This window comes from Anser anser, assembly GCF_964211835.1.
Source record: "Anser anser genome assembly, chromosome: 3".
NCBI classification, from domain to species: domain Eukaryota; kingdom Metazoa; phylum Chordata; class Aves; order Anseriformes; family Anatidae; genus Anser; species Anser anser.
The window spans coordinates 61,937,475-61,948,635 of record NC_139722.1 but is presented as its reverse complement, the minus strand read 5'-3'; the positions used below and the strand labels follow the sequence as shown (position 1 = coordinate 61,948,635).

General features: G+C 38.7%; 1 long non-coding RNA gene across 1 annotated transcript; it reads right to left on the bottom strand.

Annotated features, from left to right (window-relative positions):
• Positions 1 to 305: 305 nt before the first annotated feature.
• LOC310896732 lies at positions 306 to 10,405 on the bottom strand. Its single transcript, XR_014581786.1, has 3 exons — positions 10,312 to 10,405; positions 9,435 to 9,522; positions 306 to 1,375 (listed from the first exon to the last, which is right to left on the bottom strand). It is a non-coding gene; the product is annotated as an uncharacterized lncRNA (long non-coding RNA).
• Between the last annotated feature and the right edge of the window lie 756 nt (positions 10,406 to 11,161).

Below are 11,161 nucleotides of genomic sequence, written 5' to 3'. Positions count from 1 at the left end.
ACTGCAATGGATGGGTATCAGGAAAGCCAGGGAGCAGACTGGTTATGAATTAGTGAACACAGTTGTGGCCACATTAATTTAAAATAGAGACAGAGTTATTAACATGTTACTATTCATAAAAGAATTTGCAAAACACTGAAGGGCAGTTGGTGCCTAGTCTGTGGTGAAAGTCAATGATGGCTAGACACCTGACTCTCTTCCTTCTGAATCACTTATAAGGGCTGAAAGAAAATAAAATTAGGGAAGAGGTAGCCTAAGGAGTGTTGCAGGGGTGACTGGAAATGAAAAGGGAGAGAAAAGGAACAACAAAACTTACCCACATTTTGGGTTTAAAGGAGTAATATCTAGACAGGGATTGGCAATTGGCAATGGGTAGTATGTGAGGCAGGAAAACACATCTGCATGCATCTGCAGAGAGAAGTATTTTTATTTTTATTTATTTTTTAACAAAAGAGTATTTCATGTAATTGCAGGTTTCATGTTAAAATAAGTTGTTGCTTCATTAGAGCATTTGCAGTGTGGCTGGTCAATTTGTAGATATATATAGACATCCTCTGGAGTCCAAGAACCTTTTCTCTGTCTTCCAGTGCTATGTTTAAAATAGCTCTATGGCTGTTACTCTAACACAGCTTTATCATGTGCACTATTAAGTCTGCCAAAATAAATGGGGATGTAAAGGAAAGAGAGGGACAGTGGCTGACTGAGTAATGTTCAAACTGTCAAATTCCTTATGAACAAATTAGTTGATCGTAATCTAGTTGACATTGGGAAACTGTCCAGGATTTTTTTTTTTTTTGATATAAGATGACATTTTATTGGAACTGAAACAACTGCTTCCTTGGCTTTGATTACATCCTTCCTCATCAGAGTGCTTGGAATGGCTATCAGAGAGAAGTCTTATTCCTTGTCTTATGCATCTTGTATGTACATCAATACAACAGGTTGGGGAAGGGGATAAGGCGAACCTCTTTGCTGAAGGTAGCCTGGAGAGGAAAGCCTACAGCAGTAGATGTGAGAATGCCAAAGGGTTGCTAGAAGGCTAAGCCAGAACTGAGCCGTTCTACCATACAACACCAAGCAGGACTTTGTCATGGTCTTTCTCAAATGGGGCCTTTCCCCATCAGCTTGGAATAATTATGTACTCATATTTTTTTCTCCTTGAGCCTGTTGGAATCAAACCTGACAACAAATGCAAAGACGTGAAAGACTTCTGTTGTTGAGTTATGTGGGTGAACTGTGCCAGTTTTCAGTTGTCATGGGAAATCTCTCGGTGTGCATATGATGTGCTTAAACGTGGTGCTTGGGAAAGCTCTTCAGAAGTCTGTTCTTCAAGTTTTGTTCCAGTTCCAGCAGGCTGGTCCACAAGCTCAGCTTTCTGCTTGAAGAATGAACAATTTGTTACTTCAAATACCTTTGGGTTATAGATTAAAAGTGAGGTTTGGCTAAGTATCAGTGGATGTTTGCTGGATGCTGGGGAACTAAAAGGCCACAACCAGAGGGAAGAGAAGGAATCTCACGTCTTCTGTTCAGAGACAAAGACAGAGGAAAAGAAAACCCTTGAAAGGGGAAAATTAAGAGTTACAGCAACCACATATTAGAGCTAATTGTCCGGACACTTTACGAAATTTGATTTCAGTGTGGGGGGAACTTAATTTGCTCTCGGCAACAGGGTAGAATGCTTAATTCAACTTAACAAAAATACGTTTTTTGAAAGAGGAAACAAGACTGACAGAATTTTGGCATGTCAACAAAAAGCAAGAATACAAAAAGAAAAGGATTAGTGAAAATGAAGATCAAGAAGGGATCAAAAATATATTGGCTAGAGTCCAGGAAACATTTGTTACATTTTATAAGCAGTGCTATTCTTCCCAAGTGTGTAGAACAGAGGAACTAGCTGATCTTTACCTAAAGCGATATTGGCCACCCTGCGTGCTAATGAACAGATGTCCCCATAGGAATCAGAAAAGCGTTGATCTCCATACTGTAACTGAAATGGAATAAACTGCCAGGTCCACGCGCATTAAAAGCAAATGGCAAATTCAGAAAGGACTTGCACAATTATATTGATTTACAAGTAAATATTAATGTCTAATACATTAAATATGACACAACACACTGGTTTTACACTTTGTAAAAGCTCTTCTTGACTTTTATTTCTGTTTCTTACAACACAAGGACTAGAGCCACTCTGTAAAATTATCTGTAGAATTATCAGGCAATGGGTTTAAGTGAAGGAGCATATTTTTTCCAGGTGATGCCCAAGTGTCATAGGATACCAAGATGTCCAAAGTATAGATGACTTAAAAGAGATCAGATAAATCCATATAGAATGTGTCCCTCAGGAGGTTTCAGCTTTCACCAAAACTGCTGATTGCTGATAAACACCAGCATCACTCAGTACTTGGCCTTGTTCCTTATGTTCTCCCCTTATCATTTTTGTTGGTGGCTGACACACAGGTCCAATACTGAACTAGATCAGTCTTAGGTCTGATCCAATATGAATATTCTTACAGTCTACAGTCTAGACTTGCATTCCTATGACCTGTTCATATTTCTGCCCTATTTTTCCAACAGACGATTTAGGAAAAATTGACACCCAGCTGAGATTCCCAGGTGAGACTTGGTAACCAATATGTAAGCACTCCTTTAAGAAGTTGAGTGGATTAGCTCAAATGAAGCTGAGAGTGTTCAGTTAGCCTCTCTGAAATGGACTAGGAGATGGACTAGGATGGACCATCTCTCATATGGTGAGAAACGATGTCTCAATGCAGTGCTCAATGAATAACCCAAGACCAGCTTTTATTTCATGTGGTTGCAATCACTGATGTATGCCTTGGAGTAGAACGAAAATTTGGAGCAGAATTACTGGAAGAATTATCTGACTATTGATGTTTCCCATCCCAAATTTTCATATTTCTTCTGTGTAATAAGGTGCAATGGAATGAATAGACTGGAGAAATTCTTCCTGCGGTCTCAACTAGGAAGTGTGTCATTTATTTTATTCAAATAATTTATCTGCAAAGCAGATTTAACTTGAATGACTTTCCAAAATTATTCAAAGCTATTCCAAAATTGTATAATGGCAATTTTCAAACCTGTTGCCTGCACAATTTGTCTGGGTCCTGTGGGACTGCTGGGACACTCTATACCGTGCCTAAATTCCAATCAAGAGAGGAAAGAAAAGGTTTAGGACAGAATGCTGTGAGGACTGTCAGAAGGACTAGTAATATAAGAGCTGAGTCTTTCACTGCTAAACCCTGTCTAAATGGACTTTGCTGAATTTGCCAACTTACTTTGATTTAGTTAGACTCAAACAACCCACAACTGTCTTTTTCTGATATGGAAAAACTTTTTTTTTTTTTTTCAGTTTATGTTATGTCATTTGGAAAGGGATTCATGCTTGACTGGAAGAAACGTTCTCATACCTGACAGAACGTCCATGGTTCTATTTTTATCTGTGCAATGATACTGGTGTAAGCAAGTGATTAAACATTCCTGCATAAATAAGGTATGAGTCACTGGCTCGAACAGAGGCCATGTTAGCAACCAAAAGATAGAATCAGATGGCATTCCAGTGGTCTCCAACCATGAGCCTTATTCCCAGTTCCTAGGAAATGACTATAACCACCAGAAGTAAAAGTAATTTATAGTCAGAGTTGGAGCAGTCAAGTTCTAAATGTACCACGCTAGAAATGGCCTTCCAAGAGATGAGGAACAAGAAATGTAAGCAATCTTAACCTAATACAACCCTAATATGCTAGTTTTGGGGCTTACAAAGAAGATGCAGGCTTGTGACATGAAAAGCTGTCCAAGCCATTTGTTTGAAAAAACGTTTTTGGAAACAACTAGAGATTGTTATCAGAGCTTTTAAAAAATGGCAATGAATCATCAGAAGTCATTTGCAATGACTCATAATGTGGTCAGAGTTTTCATATGTCAAGCAGGTATTTTTCTTAAATAATACCTTTTGTTGTTTCTTTTTTATTTTCAGTTATTCAGGATATTACTTAGTATTTAATCTACAGCAGTTCATACTATTAGGACATTTGGTTCAGACTGCAAGACTAGCTCATCATGCAACACTACCTTCTGTACCCCTTTCAGTTCAACTCTTACATGCTTTGAATAGTCAAAACAAAGAGAGCTGAACTCACCTTTGGGTTCCATTTATTTGAGAGAGAAATCTATTTGTAGGTACCCAAGATTGTGGACTGCCACAAGATGGGTTTCATGGGCTTCTTCTCTTCCAAGGCCCTTAGTGCAGCTTTTGTGCAACTGGGACCTAATCCAAAGCCCACTGAAAACCCATTCATGTTTGACTTCACTGAGTTTTGGAGCTGGATTCTAATTGCTTAGAGCTAGCAGCAATATTGTTCATCGACATTACTGCCTGTCATATTGCCAGGATGATTTAGCTGTCTGCTGGAGCAGTGCTTAAAACTCTCAAAGCAGAGGGATGCAGTTGAGCTCCAGACTTCCTTCTTAACTCCTGTCTTGTTAAGCACCTGTGCAATAACAGTTCTTAGAGGTTCAACAGCAGCTAGGTGGGTAGGATTTCATTTTCCTGTAATGCATGATTTAGTGTGGTACTCTACTACTTCCTTCAGGATACTAGCCTAAAACCACTCCACCCCAATTTCAATAACACCTGTTAATTATTCAGTAGAATTTTTTATTTTGACTGTACTCAGTCTCTGGGGAAGATTTGTGCTGCTGATTTTAAAGGTGATTTTCCATTTGGCTTGTTATTTAATCTTCTTTTCTCTATTGTATGTGACATACTTATCTTAGGAATTTTTCATTATTTTAACAATTAGTGCAGAACTGTAGCTAATAATTATGATCTATAAAAGTTATTTCTTATACCTGCAGTCACATCAGAAAGATGTGAACATATGTAATAAAAGTACTAATGTTTCCCTACATTTATTTCTTTAGAAATCAAAATAAAAACAAATGCATGTGTAAAGTTGGTGTACATAATCTTAAAGTCATCCATTGTGTATTAATTTAGAGGTAATTACTTCATTTTAGAGCAGTTTGTTGATCCAGGCAGAAATATTCTTCACCAGTAAAATACACTTTTTTTTTTTTATATACAGGGATGGATTCTTTATGCAGGTTCAAATTAAAATCAGTAAGATTAAATCTGTAATGCAGTTTTGCCAGTAGTAGCCCCCACACTTCTCCCTCCTGGCGTTCTTGGAGTGAAATCCAAGGGTTTGCTGTAGGTGGAATAAGAACATCTTGGGGAACAGCTCCTGGGGCACCAATACATCTCTGCTGGGCAGAGCAGCTGGGATCACAGGCTAATCTGCAGCAGTGTCCAAGCTGACTGCCTACTGCCCTTGTTAATGCTAATCTCATTAGCAGACAGTTTTGCCTTTTTGTCCAACTCACCAAGGCTTGCACTGAGTGGCACGTGGCTGGATTTGACGAAGCAGTCATTTTGATTCTCCTCTTCTGGCATACTCGAATAAAGCTGTGGAGGCATGTGTGAAGTAGTGTGGTCTACAAATGTGTTATCTCCTTTCTGTTGTTTGACAGACTTTTGATCCCCTGCTGACTCATAAAAAGAAGAGCTGGCAGAGAAGCCACGGTGGCCATGTGCCCCACTGGTGATAGCAATAAAAAAACAGTGTCTTGGACTGGAAGTTTTTTTCAGCCTTTGTTTCAGAAGATACCTTTCATTATCAGCCTTTGGTTTGAAACATATATTCTTTCAATTAATTTTATTCAGTTTTGGTCTTCTAGCAGTTTTAAAAGTGTTGCTTTGGCAAATAAATAAATGTATATATAGCATACTAAAATACTTTGGGATAGTTACTGTTTTAATTTGACTTGAGATTTTTGTCACTAGTCTTTGGATAAAATTGATAGTGTTAATCAAACTGAAATAATAATCAAATTTTCTGGGTGCCTATATTACAACAGCTGCAATTGTACATTGTATTTGTATATTCAAGTAAGCATTTGAATGTTTAGAATTGGTGCATAAACATATAAAAATATGCCTCAGCTATTTTGTACACATATTTAATTGCATTTAAAGATGCATTTGGGGTACTTCTTCATGAATATGCTTATTGAAAAGCCTACTGCATACTGAATATTTCTGGTGATTGCAAAGAGTTTTTGTATGCGTAATTAATAGGTGGTTCTATCAGCAGAGGAATTACTGTCTTTTTACAGATTTGAATCCTTTATTCCTTAACCCTTTCCACCACAATAGTCCCTCCTCTACAATAATTCCCTCAGTACCTCAAGAGGGAAGGAGATGTTGATACTGTGGTTGACTTGGAGGCATTTCTGTGCTTAGTGGCCAGCCACTATGAGTGGGTACATTGGCCAATGAGGCAAATATTTTTTGTATCTGCCAAGTTCTCCTCCCCTGTGCTCTATTGCAGTATTTATGTGGGATGCTATTCCACCTAGAAGCTGAATTCCATGAAACACTTAAAATCATAATTATCATTAAGATACTTATCACACTTAGAAGTTTGTAGAAACTGGTCAGTGAAATCAGAAGATATTGGGCAGGAGGCATACAAAAAAAGGGACAGAAAGACCTCTGGACAGATAGCACAATCAAATCCTCATTACATTAGGAAACCAAGCTAAAAATAAACTCAAAAAATTAGGGCATCTGAATCAGAGTATTTTCCCCAACTATTCATTAATTCTAGGAGTGAGTTTGCCACAGACAACCTTCTAGTTGTCCTGAAACTAAGTTTTCACTGAAAAAGTGAAAAAGCTAAAACAACAACAAAGTGTTGCATGGTCTTACTGTTGTAAGCACAGTCTTCCAAATAAACAGCAGTAAATAAAGCTTTTCCTACTTTGTTCCATAAAGTCTGGAGTAGGGAAATAGAGTAGGTAAATAGAGTAGGGAAATTGTACAATCACGTGAAGATAAGGGCTATAAATATAATGTTCTCGCACAGTGTTTCCTCTGGTCTAGCTAGAATGACCTATAATTCTCTTGGTTTGGGTTCTTTTTATCTCAGAAACAATTGTCAAAACCTTTGGTGCTTTTGTATCCTCTTGGCCTAACTTTAGTGTTTCTTTCTTTTTTTTTTTTTTTTCTCCTAGTCTTCAAGGTCTCTTAGCACCTGTTGACTGTCTCATTTCCCACACTTTGTGTCATCATGTGATAACACCAGCTGAAGGGCTTCTTCTAAAACAACAACCACAGAGGCAGTCTGTGGTTTTGAGAAAGGCACATCTTGCAGAGGGTGATATCCAACACTGTTGTGATGCCACCTGCATCTGTGTTTGAAGTAGTCTCAGAAATAATGTGAATCATGTGTGACTGTATGAGTTCCAGAGGTCCAGTGTAGGACCTTGAAAATAAAATTAACTAGCTTTAGAGAAGTTAGTAACTAGCTAGCAAAAATGAACAAATTTTAAGCATTGAAGTCAACTACCTCCATTAAGGTAATTTGGGGCCCTAGTTATGTCCTCACTTGCCACAACTCCTATTCCTTAGCTCTTTCCCAGAAACTATGGCTCCAGTCTCTGTACCACATTCCCATCCTACCTTGGGATCCCAATAGAAGCTGTATCCATAGAAGGTCTTTTTTTATTCGAACTGCCCTTGATTCAAGGGCTGTGAACATCTACTTTCCTAAGATCTCATTCCCTGCCTTCAGACATATTGAGTGAAGAAGGAAGTAACATCTCCTGACTATCTGAAAAGAAAACTCACCACTATCATGACAGAATTAAGATTGGACAAGAACAGTCAGGAACTCCCTCTTTCCTCCACAAACAGACATAAAACTAGGATGGTATCAGTAGCTGCCTCTCAATGTTCAAGCACCTCAGCTTGGAGGGTTGGGCTTTCTCACGTCATTTGTTTTCACTAGAGTATATGATGCTTTCCGAAAGATAGGTACGGCCAAAAAGAATAACAAACCATGAGAAATACTGACAGAAACCAATAGGGTATATGATGACTAAACAGAAATTTCAACTACTTCACTGGCCCCCAGAATGAATGGGAACCTGAACCTGTGGAGAAAATTCAACGCTGTAAAGATTAACAGTGTACTCAAATTCATATTGAAAGATCGTCTATGTAATAAATCCTGACTTCTCCTCTCACAGTCTACAATTGTGGTTGATTTTAAGACAGTCTCAGAAGACAACTGTATAGAGTTATGATTAGTTTGTTTCCTTTACATTCATCTTTCTGTAAGTCCTCAGATTTTTCAATTATCAGTTTTTTAAAGATTTCTATGCCGTCTTGTTTTTTTATTACATTCAACAAGATCTTATCATTGTATACATCAAAGCTGTAACTTTTCCCTCACACATTGTTTTCATTTGGATAAAACCAATGTACCGTCAATCAAGATGGCTACCTCCTGCCCATTTTCTCAGCAACTACGGTCAGGATTCCATAGCTAAGGCAACTGCTCCATCCCACTGCTTTCAGCTAGCCTTTAGCCTGTTGTAGAGGATAGGTATTACATCACATTTTTATCTGGGGGAACAAACAGGAAACAAAATATGCAAGAACTGGGATGCAGGTTGAAACTGCAAGAGCACTCATCTCGGAGACCCTGAGGCCCCCAAACTGTGATAGGGTGTAGCAGATAAGGTTTTTAGACACATAAAAGTCAAGACAAATAGAAGGGAGGAGTGAAGGGATCATGACACAGAGAATTTCATAAATGACAAAGAAGTACACTGCAGATGGAGAAACCTAAGAGAAGAATGCTGCAAGCTTAGATAAAGGTCACTGAGCTTTTTTATCCTTGTAAATAAAACAAGGTTCAGGCTCATACTCATGCACCCTTCTGGAGCTGCTGATAGTTTTACAGTTTTGTCACACTTCCTAGCATGGTTTTGACCCTAGACAATTAGCACTACCCTGGAAAATGTGTGGGTATTACTAATTGGACAGCACGTTATATGAACGTTTCCCTTTAGGACGTTTGGATAAAATGGATCTGTCTGGGATTTTCCGACCTGGATTGAAGCCACATTATGTTTGTGGTCTTCAGGGCAGCCTCCAATCTGATTTTCTTAGTTGTAGCCTGTAAGACCTGCCTCGAAAATGGAGGTAGAACAAAGTTGCCAGGGATTTTTTGATGCAGGCCTTAACCTTTTTTCTCTGATTTTGAAGCATTTACTCAAGAGATTATGATAAAATAATACAGTCTAAAAGTCATGCACCAATTCATGGAAGAACTCATTCAGATAGTTAATGTAGGAGGTCAGATTATGTGATAACAGCAGTCTCTTCCTGATTGATAATCTGTAAAATGGTCAGTATTCCCGGACAAGACAGAAAAGAATAATAAACTTGCAGAGAAAACATGTACAGGTGAGTTTAACTAACTTGAGGATGATAGCTGCCTCAAGTTTAAATATAGTTCTATTAGTACAGAATGGAAGAGATGAGTAGAAAATCAACAGGAACTTACATGTGGGTCATAAAACGTAACATGAACATAAAATATTGTCTTCTAGCTCTCACTGATGTTACCAGGAAAATCTCACGGTCTTCACCAGCTGGTGGATGAAACACAAATAAATGAATTATTTCCAGTTATATATTAGTTTTATATATTATTCTTGATAGATTACTTTTTGTCTTTCGTACACAGATCAGAGATTTAATTAATTGTTTTGTAAATGTTCTCTCGCTTTTATGCAGATCACTGTTTCCTTTTAGGATTTTTTCAGGGGAGAGCTTTTGATTTTTCAGAATCAGGTGGGTTGTGAGAGCAGAGATGGAAATAGTGAAATCATCTCATTTTTGTTTCTCAGTGGGAGGCCCACAGGGAACAGTAAAAACAAGTTTCCTCAGCCCGGACAAGTTTAGCAAGATAATGTGAGGTGAGGGTTGAAATATATTCTCTGATCATCTGCAGGCCATAGATTTGATGAGCATAGAGACCTTATTGTTGATGCTGTACAAATCCCCCAAGAATCGTCACACTCAAATTGCATAACCAACCATTCAGTGTTGAGTAGAACAAATTTACATTAATGAATGGGGAAACTCTTTGAGAAATACTGTTATGTGAATTCTCACGTCCATGAATCAAGCAGCTAAAGAAATGTTTCTTACGTATAGCTAATTTTTTTGATTGATGGTGGCTTAGCTGTAATTCCTTATCAGAAGGGAACGCCATAAGTCATGATTGCATGGTTAAGCCTGTGGTCTTACACAGCTGCCTGTAGATCACTCCCAGACCCACTAAGACCAGTGTCTGACCCTAGCTTCTTCCCCCAATCTCCTTTGACTCCCATGCTAGTGAGTCACCACCGTTTTCGTTCTACCTCCAACCACCTCACCACTTGAAAAGCTCTGTGCTGGCTTCACTTCCTGGTTTTCCGTGCTAAGTTTAGTTCACGAGAAGCTGCTGAACTGCTGTACACAGGTAACATGGAGCTGGGGTTCACCACAGTTGCTAAGGGTGAAGCCAAGGTCACCAAGAAACAGGAAATCATGAGCTGAAGGAGCAAACACCATTGACAGAAGAGCTATTTGTTCATCATCTAGGAATGTACCTGTAGATGTGTGTGTTCACAGAGGCCGGATCCCAGTTCTCCAGCCCACACAGTGCATTCCCCAGCAGGAGCACTGCACTCCAGCCTGCCGCACCGCTAACCTGCACTGCCCTGGCACAGCATGAGCCTTCTTCCAGCTGAGGACATCCAACTCGTACCAGCAGAAAGCCTAATGAAGAGTAATTTGAAGCTAATACTTGCACACACTGACAATAGTGTTCTACGGTTTGAAATATGTACTCTGCACATCTGCTGAGCTGTGGTTATACAAATCCCTCTGCACTTTTTTATTAGACATTTATCCCTCTTCTAAAGTCAAGAAGGGGAATAGCATAAAGAGTAAACAAACACAGGTTACATATGGACTGCAGAGAACTGGTAGAAATTATTGATTTTTCAGTAGTGTTTAATTGGCTGGCTTTCCAAAGGTCATTATTCAAAGATTTGGAATCTCTGTTACTACAAATGTCCCTTTTCCTTGAAGATTTTGTCGTGGGGAACATGAATATAGAAGAATCCATTATTCCCTCCTTCCCTGGGGCTGCAATTATAATGTTAGTCCAGATAGTACCTATTACCTGCCTGCTTCCTGTTATTTTTGGAAGGATCTTCAACAGGGTGAAAGTGCTTATTC